This window comes from Hippopotamus amphibius, chromosome 9 (assembly GCF_030028045.1).
Source record: "Hippopotamus amphibius kiboko isolate mHipAmp2 chromosome 9, mHipAmp2.hap2, whole genome shotgun sequence".
NCBI classification, from domain to species: domain Eukaryota; kingdom Metazoa; phylum Chordata; class Mammalia; order Artiodactyla; family Hippopotamidae; genus Hippopotamus; species Hippopotamus amphibius.
Window position 1 is genome coordinate 48,364,509 of NC_080194.1, and position 20,114 is coordinate 48,384,622.

A 20,114-nucleotide genomic window follows, 5' to 3' on the forward strand; every position below is an offset into this window, starting at 1 on the left:
AGAGTTGAATCTATGAGAATGTTTGCAATATCTTAAATTTCAGTACTAAAAGCCCCTGAATAAGTAGCTCTGATATCAAAGGACAGAAATATAGAGAATTTTTTTTTGTCACAATGCTTTTAAAATAATTGAATTAGTCACCTGCTACCCCACCTTCATAGTATTTATGTTAAGGACAATACCTCAATAGTTTATCAAGAAGAAAAACACTTTTGGAGATAAAACTAAATGTCAGCAGCTGTCTCACTGCCAAGGAGATGGCTTTTATAGAATCTTTAGTTGTCACACATTTTAAAATGTTTAAGAAGAAAAATAATCATTAACCCATAAACCAAGCTTTAACTTTGAGCCGCCTTTATGAATAAAGATAGCTTAAAATGAGTTTGTCACCTGAAAATGTGGTCTTTAAACTTAATAATTAAATTCCAGCTGATAGATAATGAATCCTCGTTAAGAATCTGAGAAGGACAGGTGTCAGATTATGGCCTAGAAGCCCAGTTATTCTTTTGAGTCTTTATTGAGAGCCTAATATGTCCCAGGCACTATACTGGCTACTGTGGAAGCGTGAAAGTCAACAAAAAGTACGCTGTAAAAATCTTTGTATACTCTGGGAACACAGAGGTGAAAGCATCTACATCAGAAATAATGATACTTCTCAAAGGCAATGATTCAATTTGCGTTCTAAACGATGAGGTGGAGTTAGCTAAATGGGAAAGAGTTGGGAGGACTGTCCAAGCAATGGAAACAGCCTGTTCAAATTTGAGAGGGCTGATAAAGCATGAAATAATTCTGAAACCTTGGGGAATATGATTGACTGGTTAGAAAAGTTGTTGGAGAGGATGACAGGAGCCAGATCATGAACGTTTTGATGTACTCATCAAAGGACTGCAAGCTGTTCAGAAACTCTGAGGGATTTGGGGGCTTGGAAGTTACATGGATAGTAGAGCACTTTCTGTTTTGATTTTACGTTTGAAAGCCAATAAGGCAGGTCGGTGGAGGACAAATTGCAGTTGGGCAAGAATGGAGAAAATCTAGTTAGGAGGCTCCCCGAAAGATATGATAAACTCGTAAATTAAAACATAGACTAGAAGACATGGTTTTGAAGGGTTTAAGAAAGTTTAATCTGAAGGATTTAGTGACTAATTGGGGAATATTTCAGCATGACTCCTAAATGTGTGATGTACACAGTTAAGTAAAAGTGGCTATATTTTTCTAGGAAAGGAAACACAGGAAGATGAACAGGTTTTGTGGAAAAACTGACAAGTGCCTTTGGACCTGTTGAGTTTATGGAGATTATGGGCTATCCAGTGGGAGGTGGCCAGAAGGAATTTGGCAAAATGATCTGATTATAAACAAAGATTTCTTGGCCTGGGATATGGAGTCAGGCATCATTCATGTATAAATTATTGTTAAAAACCAAGTCAAGGAAAGGCTAGATAGGGTGCATTGACTTTGGCAACTCGGAAGCTATTAAAAACATTGAGTCTTTTCATCAGAGTGGTGGAGCAAGAATCAGGCTGCCATGAGATGAAGAATGAATCAAATTTGCAGTAAACAACAAGTGTAAACTATTGTTTCAAGAAGCTTAAGTGTAAAGGGACACAAATTTAAAGAAATGATACCTACAAAGGTTAGATGAAGGAAATATCTCTTTAAATGATAAAGAGACTCAAACATTTTTTTATAGGTTATACAGGACAGGCAAGTAGAGAAAAGGTTGAAGATACAGGAGAAAGAAAGGCAACACAGTGTAGTGGGTTTTTAATTTTTCTCAAGTAGAAATCCAGGTGAAGAATGATTGGATTGCTCTAGAGAGGGGCTTTTGCAGGATGGGTACCTGAGGACAGCTAGGTACCCATCCTAGTAAGGGAGAGTTGATACGAGAGGCCTTGAAGTGATGGGTTGTGAGATCTCTAAGATCAAAGGCAGACTGATAACTTGAAGGAACATGGAAGTATTACATGTCTGGAGGCCTCAGGGAATAAAGAGAGAGAGATAGCAGCAAGTAATTCAAGGGCATGCAAGGGTGTGGAAGGCATGGCCACAGAGTGTGCTCTGCATTTCAGATTTCAAAGAGGGAGTAGCTAAAGTGAGGGTATTTAAGAAGGGACACTAGAGTTGAGAGTCAAGGGTATTCTCTATGCTATCTGCATGGACACTGACATCAGCCAGGATGAATGTAACGAGGTAGAGAGAAATACCAGAACACAGATGCTGTCGTCTTTAGTAAATACAGGGAAGCCATCAGAACCTTAATAGGAGCAGCAATATGTAGAGAGAAAGCAGAGAATAATAGCTGAGTGGCTTACATTTCAGAGAAGATGATTTCAAGTTTACTTATATATGCCTACCATGTCTTTAAAAGAATATATTAGAAACACAGTGTTGATTGCCTCTGAGTGGCATCCGTTTTCTGTTAGATTTGGGCCCATATGAATATATTGTGTTAAAAATATCATTGATCTGGAAGTTTCAGAATGAAGGCAGCTGAAAGGCAGCCCACAGCCACATCCCCAGCCTAGCAGAGTTTCATAGTGGGAGCTCTCATTATCCAGGCCTGGAGGGAAGTGCTGTCTTCAAGGGAAAATAGGAGAGAGTGGTCAGTGAGGCCTTCGAAGGTATTGAGGTTATTTGTCCATGACGATGCATGGTTCTAAAAGACATTGCAAAACGGTAGTCTATCAGAAGTGATGTTGTGCTTATGGTGCCCCATTTTAAAATTAATCTACTCAATAGTTTTTAGACTAAAACCATTCGACCAATGTCAGAAATCCAATTTAAAGTTTCCTTTTTATTTTTGAAGAGGATATGGAGTCCAGGCTAACGCAGCTCCCAAAAGCAATATTCTTTACTGTGTACAATAAATCATCAGCTTTCTATCCCATCAGGAAACTAAGAAGTTGGCAGAAGATAATGCAGTGTTCTCTTGAGAGAAAAGATTCTCGTTAACCTATGTTCTTATCTTCTATAAAAGTTTGTGGGGTTTTTTTGGTTGTTGTTGCTCTTGAAAGGATAGTATCTTCCACTTAACACAAGAGAGTTGGGGATGTTTTCCTGTTATTTATCCTGAGGAAATCTGACATACGCATAGGCTGAATAGTGGCTGTAGAGGTTGACGAGCCCCACCAAGGATGAGCAAAAGTGAATGGAGCCTAGAAAGCAGTCAAGCCAATATCTAGCTTCTCTTAATGCAGCTTTATTTGACACTGTGGTTAAATTCAGAATTATTTTGCTTTGAGCAGTCTTTTTTCCCTTTTTCCCCATCCCCATTCTACCCTCCACGCTCAATAGGAAGCATCTTAGACATAGCTGAGAATGAAATGATTCTAATTAGATGGTTTTTACCTGACCCATATCATCTTTGTCTTCTGTATATTAAATGTTATTACACAATTCTCTCTTCACATCACAAGGAAATATGAAAAAGGTCCCCTCCTTTTTCTTGTTCTCTTTGAGGATATCTAGTGCTAAAGGCAGAAGCACTCAGTACTGTCAACTTGCTCAATCAGGTTCTGTGAGAGAGAGTCTGAGACCAGCCACGCATGCTGCCACTATTTCCTATTCCAGTGTGCAGGGAGAGAGGCCGGGATGCTTTTCTTTCTCCCAACCTAGATGTCAAGAAGCTGTTGAAGTGTCAGGGTTTTCCATTCTGCTTAGCACAGATGTTCCTATCATTGAGGAAGCCTCCTCTAAACCTGTCAGTCAGAATGACAGGAGTTCACCAAACACCTCTGAAGGGCAGTGAACTTCACATTAGTGTTGAGACTACTATGGTCAGCATTTGGACACAGTAGATGGTGTGAGCTGGACCATTAACTCCATCCAACCCCCAGCCCACCCTTCCCCCACCCCATCGGCAACTGGGTTCTTTCTGCCTGTTGACAAAAGCTTTGAATTTCAATTGTATTATTTCTACCGAAAAATATCCCATTAAATAGCAGTGTACACAGTATTGTGCAAAACCCTGCACCCAATTCAAAGAAAATCAAGGGGGAATTTTACAGTGGTTGGATTTATTTTAAAATAGAGCTTCCATAACTGCAAATAAAGACCACTGTCTACTGCTTTTGATGACAACAAACAATGGTTGTATTTTGTAGACTGTGAACTAAATGACCCGTAATATCCTCCCTAACTTAATATTTTATGTAAAAGGAAAGATTATGTGGTAATTTAGGACATGTTTATTGCATCTTCAAAAGATTACTTAAAAGATGATTGTTAAAGAGACATCCTAAATTGTACAAAGTTTCCCCTGGCTTCTCACATGTCAAATACAGAGAAATCAGAGTGAATACTGTTCAGTGTCTGTGTTATCAAGGTGTATGTATCATTGTATATAAAATAAAATTTTCCTGTATGGAGGAATTATTTTAAATGCCAGCAATTTTTTGTTTTGAGGGAACTTACACTTATGTTGTTGATCAAATATTGGAAGAAGAAATTAGTGTTTTTCAAATACATCTAAATATGGGATTAACCCCTCCCCATTCCACCACCCTTGGGACAATTTCTACCTTTTTAAAATATAAATGTAAATATTACCTGGGATAATATTGGCTCAAATGTTATGAACAGTATACACTGTGCTTCAGTAATCATGGGATCAGAGCACAAAGACTGGAATAAATTTTGCAGTAGCACTTGGGTTCAAGGTGGATGCATACCTCAGTCCCACTCTGGACCAGGAGTGCCACTGCCTCCAGCTGTCTTCAAGTGAACTTCACCTGCTCCCTGCATACCTCATACAGGACAGCCATTGATTCCTCCAGCATTTTCAACTGCCTCTGTAAACAACAAGTTTTTCATTGTCTTTCTTCAACCCTGATAGGCTGGGGGTAAAGCTGAGCAGAAATTGGGAGAGTACTACAGAGTAAGGCAGTGTTCATGGATCAACATCTCTGGATTTGGGGAAGAAAAAAGTGTGTGACTAGAAATCACTCTACAGGTCTGAGACTAGCTTTTCTTAAAGCACAGGCTAGCATGGAAAAAATCTGGCCTCGGAATCAGGAGACATGGAATCTAGTTCTGGCTTTCTCATGAGTGAGATGTGTCCCCGTTGGAAAGTAATAGTTCTGGACATCGATTCCTGAAATAGTCGTAGTTTGCTAAATTATGCTACAATAACAAACAACCCCAAAATTTCAGTGGCTTACAAAAAAGGCTTGACTTTTCAATCATGTTACACATCAGCTGCTCATCACCTGCAGCGTTGAAGGATCCAGGCCTGAAGGATCAGCCCCACGTGGGACATGCCGCAGAGGGAAAATAACAGTGGTAGAACCAGATGATGTGTTTTAAAGCTTCTCCTCACATTCCACTGGTCAAAAGAAGTCACATGGCCAATCCTGCCTCGAGGCGACAGGAAGTACACTCCTCCCACAAGTAGGGCACCCAGGAGAAGCCCTGAGAAGACAGACCCAGTGGAGAGAGGCAGCACGGTGTCTGGAAGTTGAAAGCGCTGGTCAGTGATTTGTAAAGTCTCTTCCAGCTCCAAAGTTACACATTTTAATTCATAAGTTAGAAAAAGCAATAATCCATTTAGATGTAGAAATATTTTACCACGAGATAAGAGGATGGTTAAAAGATGACCCAGTCCAAGAATGGGCTGAACTCCTGCATGAATCGGTGGTTTACATGTGCATATATAGGGTTTATATTTAAATTCCTTCAACTATTTCTAAAGCAAGTTCTTGCCCTTTCAAAATTTTTGGTTTGTTATTTTGAAGAATACAAAAATAACAGTCCTTTGCATATATGTCGTAATTACAGCTGGCAAAGTATTTTTACATCATCTGTTCCTCACCTGTTCCCCATATGGCCACGTTTGTTTATTCACTCTGCATTCCCTGGAGTGTGCTTGGAACAGTATCTAGCACATAGTAAGCACTCAGTAATTTGCTGGGGGTTGGGGCAGAACTATCTTTGTAGGGAGGTCAGCGGAGGCAGTTATGGGGCTGGAGGAGTGCATCCTAACCCCGAGGAAAATGCCCAGTGGTGGTAGAAATGACCAGGCGATCAGAAAAGCTTCTCTCTGAGTAGACCCAGGCAATTATTTTATCTAATGTATCTGTGCTCAGCTCACATGGTGATGGGGAGAGTGAAGGGAGATGAGATGTTAGAGCTTTCTGAAATTTGGAAAATAATAATGCACATTTTAGGTAATAATGCATTAGGCCATTGTAGGTTGAACAGACCAATCAACTTTCTTCTAAGGAAAAAAATGTGTTAAGGATAAGGATTTTCTTCTATGTGTCAGGCACTTTTATGACTTTACATATAGTGATCTATTTAATCCTTAGAATGTCCCTTTGAGATAGGAGTTACTGTGATCTCAGTTTTCAGATAAGGATATCGAGGCACAGAGAAACTTAGTAGGTGGTACAAGGACTCTAGCTGGTAAGTGGTGGAGTTGAGATTGAATCCAGAGTCGGACTCCAGAATTTGTAACAGGTAACTCCCATCTTTGCAGAGGTCTTATATAGCCATCTTTCCAGTAGAAAGATAATATATTGGAAAGACTGTACTAGTTTCAGAAAGTATGCAGTAAGTGTCCACCTGGGCTAGTTTCACGAGAGTCATCTAATTTAATTGTCAACTAACCCCGTGGGGGGGAAGGTATTTTTCCCTTTTTTTTTTTTTTTTAACAGATCAGGAATCTCAAGCACAGAGAGTTTAGCTTGCCCAAGTTCACATAGTCAATGTTCCATGTAGAATTTGATTCAGAGTGCTCTGTTTCCAAAGCAACACTTTAAAAAATGCTTTAACACTGATTATCAAATCTCTTCTGCCAACCAAAAACGTTGTAATCCTTATTCAGCAAGATGAATAGCAAAGGAGTTTCTCAACCTCCCTGCTCTTCATTTAAAGGCATGTGCTTTGCTTTTATTTTGTTTGCACTTAGAGATCTTCTGATGAAAGCATCTGTGCCCATTTGTGTTCTAGCATCTCTGTGATCCCTGCTGGGTTTAGACATAGCTCTTAGTAATCCTACCAAATCAGTCCCTGCTGACCAACCTCAGGGGTCATCATAAAATACTTAAGGGATGCTCATCTATTGAATCCTCTCATCAGGCAAACATTCTGACTCTTCTTTGGGGAAGAAAGGTAATTTTGCATCCTGCTCAGGGATAAGACAGAACTAAATTGCATTTAAGTGGAGAATGCTATTACCATTTTAGGGGTTTGATTACCAAAATAAGGAATATCTCCTAATTCTAAGGTTGCATTAGAAGACTATCGACATTCCAAAAAGTTTTTTTCAAATGAATGGCACTGAATTTCTTGTGTTCAGTTTTCTCAACTCTTCTCATCTCTCAGAATAGCTACCTTCTGTTTACTATTTATTTTCTAGGAACTCCATTATGTTGCTTAAGATCACTGAATTCAAGATGACAGAACTTTTTTTCTTCTTTTTTTGTTTTTCTTTTTTTTCATACACACATAAAGGGATGCATGTGAGCAGGAGCAAGGGAGATGTGGCTGTATTAATACCCATCTTCCTACAGGTTAATGCAACGCACCACAGTATGTCTAGAGACATAGGCTCCAGGCATCAGATCTGCTGGTGATGCTGACACTTGACATTTTGGGGGCTTGATTTGCTTGCCTGTAGGCACAGGATGGTCAGATTGCAAGCTCTCTAAGAGCAGTGACCTTGATGCTTTTTTCATTTCTGTATCTGCAGGAACTTGAGTCATGTAGTCACTGATAGTGGAAGTCCACAAATACCTGTTGAATGAATGGTTAAATGCCCTACACCTCCCCCCACCCCGAAAAAAAGAAAGAAAGCAAATGAAAAAGCAAAAGCCAAGCCTGGCTTTTAAGACCCTCTGATTTGTCCTACTCCTTTTTCAGCCTCCTTTTTCCTGCCTGGTACTTTGGGCATATGGCAAACTCACAAGATCATGCTACTCTCTGTCTTCGTCCATGCCCTTTTTCTCCCCCCGCCTACTCCCCTTACTATCAGAAGCCCTGATTATCATCCAAGGGTCAACTCCAAGGCCACTTCTTATGAGACATTTGTTTTTGTAGATCTTGTGTTATGGATTTATTCATTCCACAGATATTTATTAACACTCAACTGTATAGCAGCCAGTGTGCTCATGCTAGGGCTTTACATGAATCATCTCATCTGATCCTCACAGTAATCCAATGTCTATTTACTTTTTCATTTAACCAGTATTTATTGAAAGCATGTTAGTTAACAGACCCTGTTGTGAATGCTGGAGGTTGAGCAGTGAGAACGTTAAAAAACATCCCACCTTCCGGGGCTTATATTCTAATAGAGAGATACAGACCTGCAAACCAGCACAGAAATAAATGAACAAGATAATTTCACATAATGGTAAGCCATTGTGGAACTAAGAGCTGCTGATGTGAAAGGTAATGACAGGAGTGGGGAATTAGAATTCATCTAGATGGTAAGTTCCTCAAGGGCAGTTTTATGTCTCATGCATCTATGCATCACCCAGTGCCCAGCACAGTGAGTTACATACTCTGGCCATTTGAAAAGCTTAGAGAGGGAATAGAACTTTGAACCTAGTGATGTGTAAGGTTCCTTCCAGCTCTAAAACTGTGCTGCTGAGAACAAGAATAGACATGAAGTATTCCTAAAAAAAAGCAAACAAACAAAAACAAAAAACAAAAAACAACCATATGCAGGGAATATCTCAGCGAATCCTTGGGCCTGGGCAACAATATAGTCAACACTGACTTTTTCCAATCCAGTAGAAGAGAAGCAATAGTTTACCCAAGCCCTAGAGTATTTTCCCTTTGACTTTGGAATGCATTGTATTTTTTCCTTTGGCAGCAAAAATACCTTTGTAATTATATTTGGCTTAGATGCATGCAGCAGTGAATTCTTAAAGTACACAGCACGTAATAATACAAAAAGTATAGAAGGAAGCAAAGGAGAGCCAATCTGGGATTAAAACTTTGCTCTGCAAAGCCCAGTGTTTTCACTCACGGAAACTGCTGGTGAGCATTGCTAATGTAATGACAGGCTGCAGTTAACTGATGACATCCCAAAGTAAAAGGGAGTTGTAAAAACCCAATAGGATCCAAATTGCAGAGTCTCTCATCTGAACACCTTTTATCCTATTCAGAATGATTTTCCCAACCAGTAGGAGACAACTTTGAGTTATCTACTCAGGTGATGGTAAAATTATATAGGCTGAGTTGCACATCTGTTCCTGGAGGTCTCCTTCACTGACTTTAACCAGAGTCTGGCCACAGTGTTGAGTTTTTCTCTGGGTGAAGCTTTACCCAGCCTTTACAGGATGAAGCCCATGACCTGTGTCCTTGGCATTCAGCTCCAAGCAGCTCAGCTAATGGACCCAGACAGCAGCCTACTTTAGAGATCCGAAACCTGCAAACTGCTTTGATTAGTTACTAGTTGGTTGTGGAGTGGAAAGAGGAACTGCAAGGTCAAGAATGTGCTAATCTCACCTTTTGTGAAGTGTGATTTGCAGGGGGATGGGTACTACACTTCTGTTTCACACTTTACAGTAACCCATTCTCCAATTTAACCACATAAAGGAGTGTGGAAACCCCCTTACAGTCAGGTCAAGAAAAAGGTTGTCCTTTGAATTAACTGTTATTTCCTTTACATAGTTCTACGATATAAACATGTCTATTAAATATTTTACATTCAGTGTAGCCTATAGTGCCAAATGATAATTATGGTGGGTTGCAGTTCCAATGAAAACATACTGGTCAAGTGTAAGGATAAGGATTAATATGTACAGAAAAAAGTGTGTCACCAAGAACAGAAACTCACCTCCCTAAGCAACATTTATATTTTTGAAAAGAATGAAAAGCTTTATGAATGCTTCATGCCTGTCTTGCCTCTGATTCTTTTATAAAATGTCCCCCTTTATAAACCTATCACTTGCTGAAAAACGTTTCACGAGTGCTTTTCTCCCTGGTAGTATGATAAGCTGTGTTGACTATTGAACTTTAACTGGTATTTTCTCCCTAAAGTAAAATCTTAGGAGTTTTAATTAGCAATGCAATAATCTGAGTTCACAGAGGAAATGATTTTAGCTAAAGGATTTTGGTGACATGGCCTTAATCTTCATAGTGTTTGTAATTCCCATTTTCCCTAATATTTGTTTTAATAATATAACTAGCTTTTGGCCAAGATGAGGATAAACCACGTATATTACACCTTTAAAGTACAGAGAAGTTTAATATTTCTTAGGAGTGTGAATTTCAGCACAGAGTCATCCAATCAAAGTGAAGTGGTTTGTTGAATTTTGAGTATGAAACAGTACTTCCTTCCTCAACAAAAACAAAAACAAAACAAAAAACAAAGAGTGCTCACTATGTACCAGGTATTGTGCTAAGTGCAAGGAAATGAAAATATGAAAAATTCAGGTCAATATTTCTCTTCTTCATTTCAAACTTGTAATTTTCCTAAGTTAGCAAAGTCATTTCCCCAGCCATCCATTTTAGCTTGATAGTGTAAATAATCTTTAAGATTAGTTTAGCACTATCAAAAACACAATCTTTAATAATCTTCAGGCTACTGGTGAACCAAACCAAATGTTCTTGTTGAAATGAATTTAAGGAATTTATGAAAACCTGTACTTAGCACAAATCAAGGTGTTTGTTTATCTTATAAAAGGATTCTTTATAAATGAAAGGAGGAATAGTTCAGCAGAGCTGAAAGAACATGAAGAGTCAGCCTCAAGTTCAGGTATCTGTGGAGCCTCTTAATAACCAGGGCAGATTCCATGGGCAGATTCCTTAAGCATCTAGTCTCCCTACTTCCTCATCTCTTAAAGCTACAGAAATGATGAGTGGGATAATGTACAGAAAGAGTTTCCTATAGTGCTGGTCACATAATCTATCTCCATTCAAAAGCAGCTGTTGCTAACAAAACAGTTAATCTTAGAGTTTTCTTAATACTAAATAACTTTCTTGTGTTTACAAGAGCTATTCACAAAATTTAAATCTGCACTAGCTTTTCAGCAACACATTGCAGACAGGCTTCTGGCAGTACTTTTCTAGATGTAGGTTAAATGTTCATTTATCATGTGTGTGTATCAAACACAATGAAAGCTATTAGCAAGGTTGTATCTTGCAGTGTACAATTTTCTGTGCAGCCCTTTGCTAAGATGTCCTTGTTTGGCAAGCACAGGCTTTAACCACTTTCTTTACCATCAGTTTCTCCTCTCCAGGATCCTAACGTTTTCCTCAAGTCATAGTACACAGACAATAATTGCAGGTTGTTCATCCTCTTTCTGTTTGAATAACTCCTTCTCTGATCTGCAAGCATACCTCCAGACCTCTAGTTCTCAAGGTGACTCTCATGACCCCCTCCAAGCTGATGACCTCTTCTCTGCTTGTCAAAGGAACTTTCTTCTTTACCCATTAGACTTGTGTTTGCTCTGATCTTTGCTTATCCTATTGAGAACAACTTACCAGACCAAACTCCATCTGAAGCAATCAGAAACTAACAAGTATAAAAAGTTTCTTATCTTATAAGAAGAAAAGTGAACTTATAAAAAATATCTTGACACTAGCATCAAGAATGGGTGGATGATTTGTTGATGAATCCTAGAAGTTTTAAATTAAAACATTGTACATACTTTATTGTTAACAATAAGTGAAAAAGTGGTAAAATTGCCTCTTAAATCAGTGGAAATCTGCAAGTATGTCTTATCTATGAGGGATATATTTATTTTATTAAAATTATTTTTCCAATAATAGATGACTCATGCCCTTGGCTTCTTATAGCTCTAAGTATATGTGTTATTAAATTTCACAAGTAAATTCTCTAACTTTGATAGCTGCTCTTTGATTCTTGTTAATTATTGATCCTTGAATTCTTGATATCCTTGTGTTAAATGTTGTTGTCAATAGAAGCAGGCCTTGAGCCAAGGCTTTTCCCTTAATACTTGTAAAAGAGCTGGTTTGATGATGAGCATGTAATGAAATATACTTGTAAAGCTTTGGTTGGATCACAGATTGAACCTAAGAATTTTCAGTACTTGCTTTATTCTGTTCCTACAGACATTAGGACATCACTGTATCATTTCCACATATATTGCTTGGACTACATGCCGGAACTTCATGTACTGGAGTATCAAAAGTCTCTGTTTTAAAGGATCTCACCCATAGAGTGATCCTAGGGCACAGGCCTCCAAGTTTAGCATTATTTGAATTTCCCTCAGTGGGTCATGAACTGAGCAGAGTGTCTTGAAATGAAGAATTCACTGAAGGAATAAATGTTGTAGTGTATTTGCTCATTATTGTTTTATGAATCATGACAAATCCCTCTGTGTTTCTTTTGCATTTCAAAAGGAACACCTTTAAGCATTAGTTCAGTCAAGAAGCACAGATACAATTAGGAGAGAGATTTCTTTATTTTTTGCCTATATGGAGTGAATATAAAACGGCAAACAGAAGAAAGATTTTCAAGATTAGGGAAATGCCTTTTAAAACTTTTCCAAAATAAGTCATCCTTGGTAAATTAAAGATTGTTTTGGTTGAACACTTTTTAAAAACTGCAAGTAGTTGCATATGTTTTGTTTTAAGAGATGGTGGAATATGACCTCTGAGCAATGAACAGTTCATGGCTCATCTACTCATATACAGCAGAATTACCTAGGATAAAAATGAACAGCCATCCTCCATGAGATCCAGGAACAGGTGGCACAACTATTCATCCCAAATGTTTGGAATATTGGCCTGGCAACAAGATTCAAAAGACAAGTGTCCCCAGCTCCACTATAAAGGGACAGGAGAAGGATTCTTTTGCACATCCCGTGCAGGCACTCAGTGAATAAATGTGTGCAAGCTTGCCTTGGTGAAGGAGTGAGTAGGTTATTCACTTATTTGCTTGTGATATACCATCTGCCCTCTGGGATGGGCTCAAGGTAACTGATGGCAAGTAAGGGTTATCTGGAGATATCCTTTCTGAAAAATGGAAATTCCCATTCATATTGTAGTCTTTAATAGAAGAGATTATTATTGAAAATATTCATTACCTACATGCTATTTCATCCCCAGCTATATTTGCTTTCACCGTGTGGGTAAACTGTCTGCAAACAGAGCCAGACAAATGCCTGTCTGACCCAGAGCTGATTTCATATGTCCGTGGCTGTTTTTAAAAACTGCATATTTCTGAGAAACAACAAGGTCCCATTGTATAGCACAGGGAACTATATTCAATATCCTGAAATAAAACATAGTGGCAAAGAAAAATAAATGAATAAAAAAGAAAGAGCAACCACAGCAAAATGAAATAAAGTAAAATTATGCTGCTTCAAAAAAACCTGCATATTTCTGTGACTGTTTTTAAAAACATCAAAGTTTGTGTTGCATTAGCCATGTTTTAGGTGGAGCCAAATGTAGTCATTCTGGAACAATTCTTTATTGTTCCATCTTTGAATAAGTCTCTATTTAGTAATTGGTGAGAAACATTTCTATAAGAAGGCTTTTATTTTCCACCAGGGAATACATGGGTGATAGCATTCAATCTAATATTATAACATATTGGCCTTCTTTAGGTAAATGATCACACCCACCCCACACACCCACCCATCCATTTTTTTCTTTCCCACTGTTGTTTCAGGCCTGGTACAATCAGATAATCTGTACATTTTTCTAGCGAAATTGTATTATATAGAACATACTCTTTTTTAACCTTTTGATTTATGAGTTTTATTTTAAGGATAGTAACTGTTTACCTGTTATCTCTGTTACCAGTATGTTTGCTAGTTTGTCATTATACTTTCGATTCCATTCTTGGTATTTTTGGGGTTTATACAATGATTTATGTATGTGAGGTGTATCAATTTTTATATTTTCTGACTTTAGCATTCATGCTTAGAAATATCTCTTCCACACTACAATTATATAGATATTTATCTGCATTTTATGCACTGCTTTAAGGTTTTATTTTTACATACCTCCCTAACTTTCTAGTCTATAACACTTTTCTTATACAAACCAAACTCTGCATACTAAGCTGTTGAAAAAGTGAAGATCTGAGAATCATATCTATGTTTTCAAAACTGCTCCAAATAGTAAAATGCAGAGAATGAGGAAGTTTCATTTCAAAATGCCAAATAATGTTTCACTGCCAAAATACAATTAGGAACTATTTTAACGTGAGGACATGAGTGGAGAGTAAGTTATTAAAATGTATAGCGATATAAGCTAATTCTTATTAGATTAAGGCAATGCAGATTAAGATGCCTATAATTATAGAATGATACAATTCATTATTTGGTGGATTGGAAAGAGCATGTGACTAAGACACACGCAATAGCTTATTGGGTTCCAGTCCTGACTCCACTAATAATTAGTTTGGGGATGATAGGCAATTCATTTCCTCTTTGACCATCAGTTTGCTTGTCTCTCAAGTGAGGGCATTGGACCCTGGATGACCTCAGTAAGGTACCCACAGCACTAAAGGGCTAAGATTCCTGCATGGACTGAGGGAACAAAGTAGCCAAATTATCAGCTCCTTTCTTCTTCTAGGATGGAACATACTGTCTGTCAGGGGCATGAGCTAAGGAAATCAAGGACTGAATTTGTCCAGACTTCTTGGAGCTAGCAAACAACCTCCTCAGAAGAAGAATTGGACATGGCTTTTAAAGCACTTATCTGAGTTTGCTGTAACATAGAACAGAAACTTGTTTTTGTAAGCTGGACTGTTTTCATACATTTTAAATGATTTTTCACTATTCCATTTTAGCATTTCTTAAGGTAAAGTTCAGGGCACTGCTCTTCCAAGAGCAGCTATGAAAAAGGAGTTTATCTTTCATTAACCTGCAGCTTGAAAAACTAGCAGTCTACCCAGGTTGATATTAAAAAGAGATAACAAACAGTATGGCATAGGTACCAACTGCTCAGAAAGGACTCTGGTTATAAACTACAGATCTTCCTCAACTTATGACAAGATTAGGTCCCAATAAACCTGTTGTAAGTTGAAAATATCATAAGTCGAAAATGTATTTAATACACCTCATCTACCAAACATCATAGCTTAGCCTAGCCTACCTTAAACATGCTCAGAACACACAGTAGCTTACAGTTGGACAAAATCACCTAACACAAAGACTATTTTATAACAAAGTGTTGAATATCTCATGAAATTTATTGAATAGTTTACTGAAAATGAAAAACAGAATGACTGTATGGGTGCAGAATGGTTGTAGTGTGTCGATTGTTTGCCCTTGTGATCTCGTGGATGACTGGGAGAGAGTATCGTACCACATATCGCTAGCTGGGGAAATGATCAAAATTCAAAATTTAAAGTACAGTTTTTACTGAATGTGTGTCCTTTTGGCACCATGATAAAGTCAAACCATCTTAAGTTGAGGACCATCCGTATTGCCTGCCTATACTGGAGGGTAGCAGCTGAACATCTTTCCTGAATGTATGCTGGGGACCAGAGAAATTGGGAGTCTGTACCAAAATTAGCTAGGAACTTGGGATAGAGTGGAGAACAGTAAACAAGGTCCCTACCATTCAAGAGCATACTTTCTAGTTGGGGGAAGAGATAATCAGCAACAAAACAAATATAAAATCATTTCTATTCATCACAAATGCTTTAAAGAAAAATAAGCCGGTTACATGAATAGATTGACAAGAATGGAAGTATTTTAAATAGTGTTCAAAGGATGTTCTCTAAATATTTGATACTTGAACAGAGAACCAAATGATGAGGAGCCAGTCACTGAAGACTTGGAGAAAGGGCATCCCAGCCAACAACAAATTTAGACCCAAAGGAGAAAGAAGCTTGGAGTGTTATTTGAAAGACTGTAAGGCCTGTGTAGTGAGAAGGGGTTAATGAGACTCACAGAACATCAAATCAGAGAAGGACACCAGAAGATGATGCAAGCAGTGGTCAGCTCTTATAAAACCAGGACCAGAGGGCAATGGAAAGCTCTTGGAGTGTTTTATGCAGAAGACAGAAGTGACTTTTTTTTACAGTTTAAAAAGATATCAATGAAATAGAATCGATAGCCAAGAAATAAATCAATATTTGACAGTGGAATCAAGAATAATCAATAGAGGAAAGATAGTCTTTTCAGTAAATGGCGTTGGGAAAACTAGGTATTCAAACGCAAAAGAATGAAATTGGACCCCTATCTTACACTACTCACAAAAACTAACTAAAAGTAGATTAAAGACTTAAATATAAGATCTGAAACCATAAAACTCCTAGAAGAAAACATAGGGAGAAAGCTCCTTGACATTGGTCTTAGCAATGATTTTTTTGATATAACAGCAAAAGCAAAGGCAATATGTGCAAAAATAAGCAGTTGGACTACATCAAAATAAAAAGCTTCTACACACCAAAAGAAACAATCAACAGAATGAAAAGGCAATCTGTAGAATGGGAGAAAATATTTGCAAACTATGTAGCTGATAAGTTAATGTCAAAAATATGTAACAAACTCAACTCACTAGCAAAAAAAAAAAAAAAAAAACCAAATAATCTGCTTTAAAAATGGACAGAGGACCTGAATAAACATTTTTCCAAAGGCATATAAATGGTCAACAGGTACATGAAAAGATGCTTACCATCACTAGTCATCAGGGAAATGCAAATCAAAACCACAATGAGATATCACCTCCCACCTGTTAGGATGGCTATTATTAAAAAGACAAGAGATAATAACTGTTGTTGAGGATGTGGCAAAAAAGAAACCTTAATGCACTTTTGGTGGGAATGTAAATTGGTGCAGCCACTATAGAAAACAGTATGGAGGTTCCTGAAAAATTAAAAATAGAACTACCTTATGATCCAGCGATCCCACTTCTGGATATATATCTGAAGGAAATGAAATCACTATGTTGAAGAGACACCTGCACCCCTGCATTCATTGCATTATTCACAACAGCCAAGATGTAAGTGTCCATTAATAGATGAATGAAGAAAATACGATATATAAAAATTACATATTATATGGATATTTTGCATTATATATATATACCCATATATATATTTTTTTGTTCAACCATGATAAAGAAGGAAATCCTGCATTTGTGACAACATGGATGGACCTTGAGGACATTATTCTGGGTGAACTAAGTAATCAAACAGAAAAAAAGGTGAAAACTCTATGATCTCACTTATATATGGAATCAAAAAAAAAAAACACTGAAATTCACATAAAAACAGAGTAGAATGGTGGTTGCTGGGGGCAGAGGAGTTGGGGACACGGGGAGAGGTTGGTACAGACTTCTAGTTATAAGATGAATAAGTTCTCGGAATCTAATACATGGTGACTGCTATATTGTGTACTTGAAAGTTGCTAATAGAATAGATCTTAAATGTTCCCATCACACACTCTCTTTCATACACACACACACTTGTAATTATGTGGGGTGATGAATGTGTTAACCTTATTGTAGTACTCATTTAGCAGTATATACATATTATCAAATTATCACATTATATAGCTTAAACTTACACACTGTTTTATGTCAATTATTTCTCAATAAAGCTGGGGAAAAAAGATAATTCCAGCTGCCATGTAGAATGTGGACTCTAAGGAAAAAGTAGAAGTGTGGAGAAAGTTCACCGACAGTTGGGAGACTTACTGGTATCTTGGATTTGAGAGGTTATGGAGGAAGAGATGAGACTGATCATATTGAGGATAGATTTAGAAAGCAAAATTGCTGTGTTCCTTCCCATGCCAGGGTTCTCCTTTCAGGGCTAAAGTTTGGAGTTTCTATATTTTATTTTTATAAGGGATATCATTCCCTTTTGTAAGCTCATTTTAAATGCCATTTATAAATAATGGCAAGCTTTTGAAATAAGGTTAAAGAAAGTCGGTTTCTTTTAAATGTCTAATATCTATGTTCCTTAGAGAAGATAAATTTACATTTTATCTAGGACTTAATGAAATCCTTTATCATTTGTGCCTGTTAAAGTTTCTGACTAGAATCCTTTAGCCCAGATAGTGAAGAAGATAGTCTTCAATAAATGGTGCTGGGAAAATTCGATATTTAAATGCAAAAGAATGAAATTGGACCCCTATCTTACAATACTTACAGAATTTACATGGAACTTTCTACCAAAACTCTGCTTTATTTCTTTCCTGCTTTTCTGTTGACTCCCCTTTTGGACTCTGCTCCATCTTTTTCCCCCAGGCGTACAATTAGCTAAGTTAGCTGTAATGATGTGAAAGATCACCACACAGTTTGTACTGAGGAATGGGCTCTGATGATCCAGGCGTTCCCAGAAGATGGCTGTATGATACAGAGCACACCATTTCTCTCTCTGAGAATTGGCTTTCTAATAATAAAACGAAGAGAAAAAAATAGATAAATAAAACGAAGAGGTTGGACAAGAGAATCCTAAAAATTCCTTTCACTTCTGAGATTTTAAGATTGTCTCTCTTCTGATTTTCATATGTGGTTGACATAATCCATTACTTGCTTTAATTAATTACACAATGTTTTAGAAGTCAGCCATTTTTATGCTGACGATTCCCAAATTGATATCTCGACTTCAGGACTCTCTCATGAGGTCCATTCTCATATAACAAATGGCGTCCTGAACATCTCTACCTGGATACTGTATAAGCACCTCAAACACCTTATGTCTAACATGACATTAACTTTCCACATCAACTTGCTCCTTTTTCTGTATACTTTCCTCACATTGTCTAGATCTCTCTTTGAGTCTTCTACTCCACCTTTCTTACAAATAGCCACCTTCTGACTTACCTATTTATCTGAGTCTATGAGACTTAGCTCGAGAAACACCTTGTTATGCAAAAGTTTTCAAAAGTCCACTTCCTCTGCAAGTAGAATTTTTTTACTGCCTGTGGTATCCTGATTAGTATCAGAGCACCTGCCGGAGCTTGTTCACCTGTCTATGTGTCTACATTTTAAACTCCTTCAGGGCACGAGTTTAAAATAGTTTCTTATTTCCTTGTGATTCTACTCTCAGACTGTATCACAGTAGATGATTAACGAACATATAAGAAAAAATGAAAATTCTCTGATCTGAGAATTGCTCATGTCCCATTTTCTTATCTGCAATATGTTCTCCCACTATAGTCTCTTCAAGACAGGGAGAAGCCTTTGGCTTTCTGCTTATTTTCACCTGTTTACCAGTTTATGAATATTCATACAAATGCCAACGTTCCTTTGCACACATAATTCTGTGAGAATTCAGTGTCCTTTTCATATATATTCTGTCTTGCAGAATGCAGAGACCACATTTACTCTCTTCCTTGAGGTTGAGATTAGAATAATAATGTCCAGCCAGTTTTTGTTAGATGTTCATTCCTTGAACCCCACATTTGCCTTAGTTCCCTCTAGTAAACAACTAAAATTTCTTCAATGTAGACATTTATACATAAACAAGTTTCATCACGAATAGTTAACAAATGCACTTCCAGCTTCTCAAAATGTTAATGAAACTTAGACCTGATACTTAGCTCTCATTCAGTAAGTATACTTGGGTGAATAAGCTGTCAGATTTGAGTGGCTGGATTTTTCTCAGCATCATCTTAAAATACCTCCTACTCCCTGATCGGGCTGGAAGAAATTAACCAAGGTAATTTATTTTAGCAGGGTCAAGAAACCATCTGTGACTTGTAAAAATGATAGGGTCAGCTTTCCTTCCCATTATGTTTTTGAAACTTACTGGTACTAGAGTAATTAACATGAAACTTCAGACAAATCGGAAAGAACTTTGCCTTATAAGAGAAATTTCTCTCTCTGAGGTCACAAATCCTTTAAAGACTTCTGAGATAACTAACTTTCTCAAGTCTGCTCTTTACTTTCTTTCCTTAAGTGGTTAGTACTTTGTCCCTTCCACAGCCATTTTCTTCCCCCTGCCAGTCTTCCTGACATTTCTTGACAGAGTCAGGAATAGCACTTTGTCAGTTAATTTATCTTTGAAAGGATCACAGATTTCATAGACTAGCTCAGCAGGATTGAACATGATGCAGAACGTAGTTCAAACCAAATAAACATTAATACTGATAATTATCATTACTCTTTCTTAAGCATTTTAAGTGCTAGTTAAAATACATAATTAATGCATTTAATTCTCAAAACAGTCCTGTAATTTAAGCATCCAATACCAGCCTTTTACAGAAGAGGAAGAGAAGGATTGGAAAGTAGAT

At 37.5% G+C, this 20,114-nt stretch overlaps 1 protein-coding gene across 2 annotated transcripts in view; it reads left to right on the forward strand.

Moving 5' to 3' along the window:
* PDGFD (platelet derived growth factor D) overlaps positions 1-20,114 on the forward strand; it is a 218,477-nt gene that overhangs the window by 168,421 nt on the left and 29,942 nt on the right. The window lies entirely within an intron of this gene.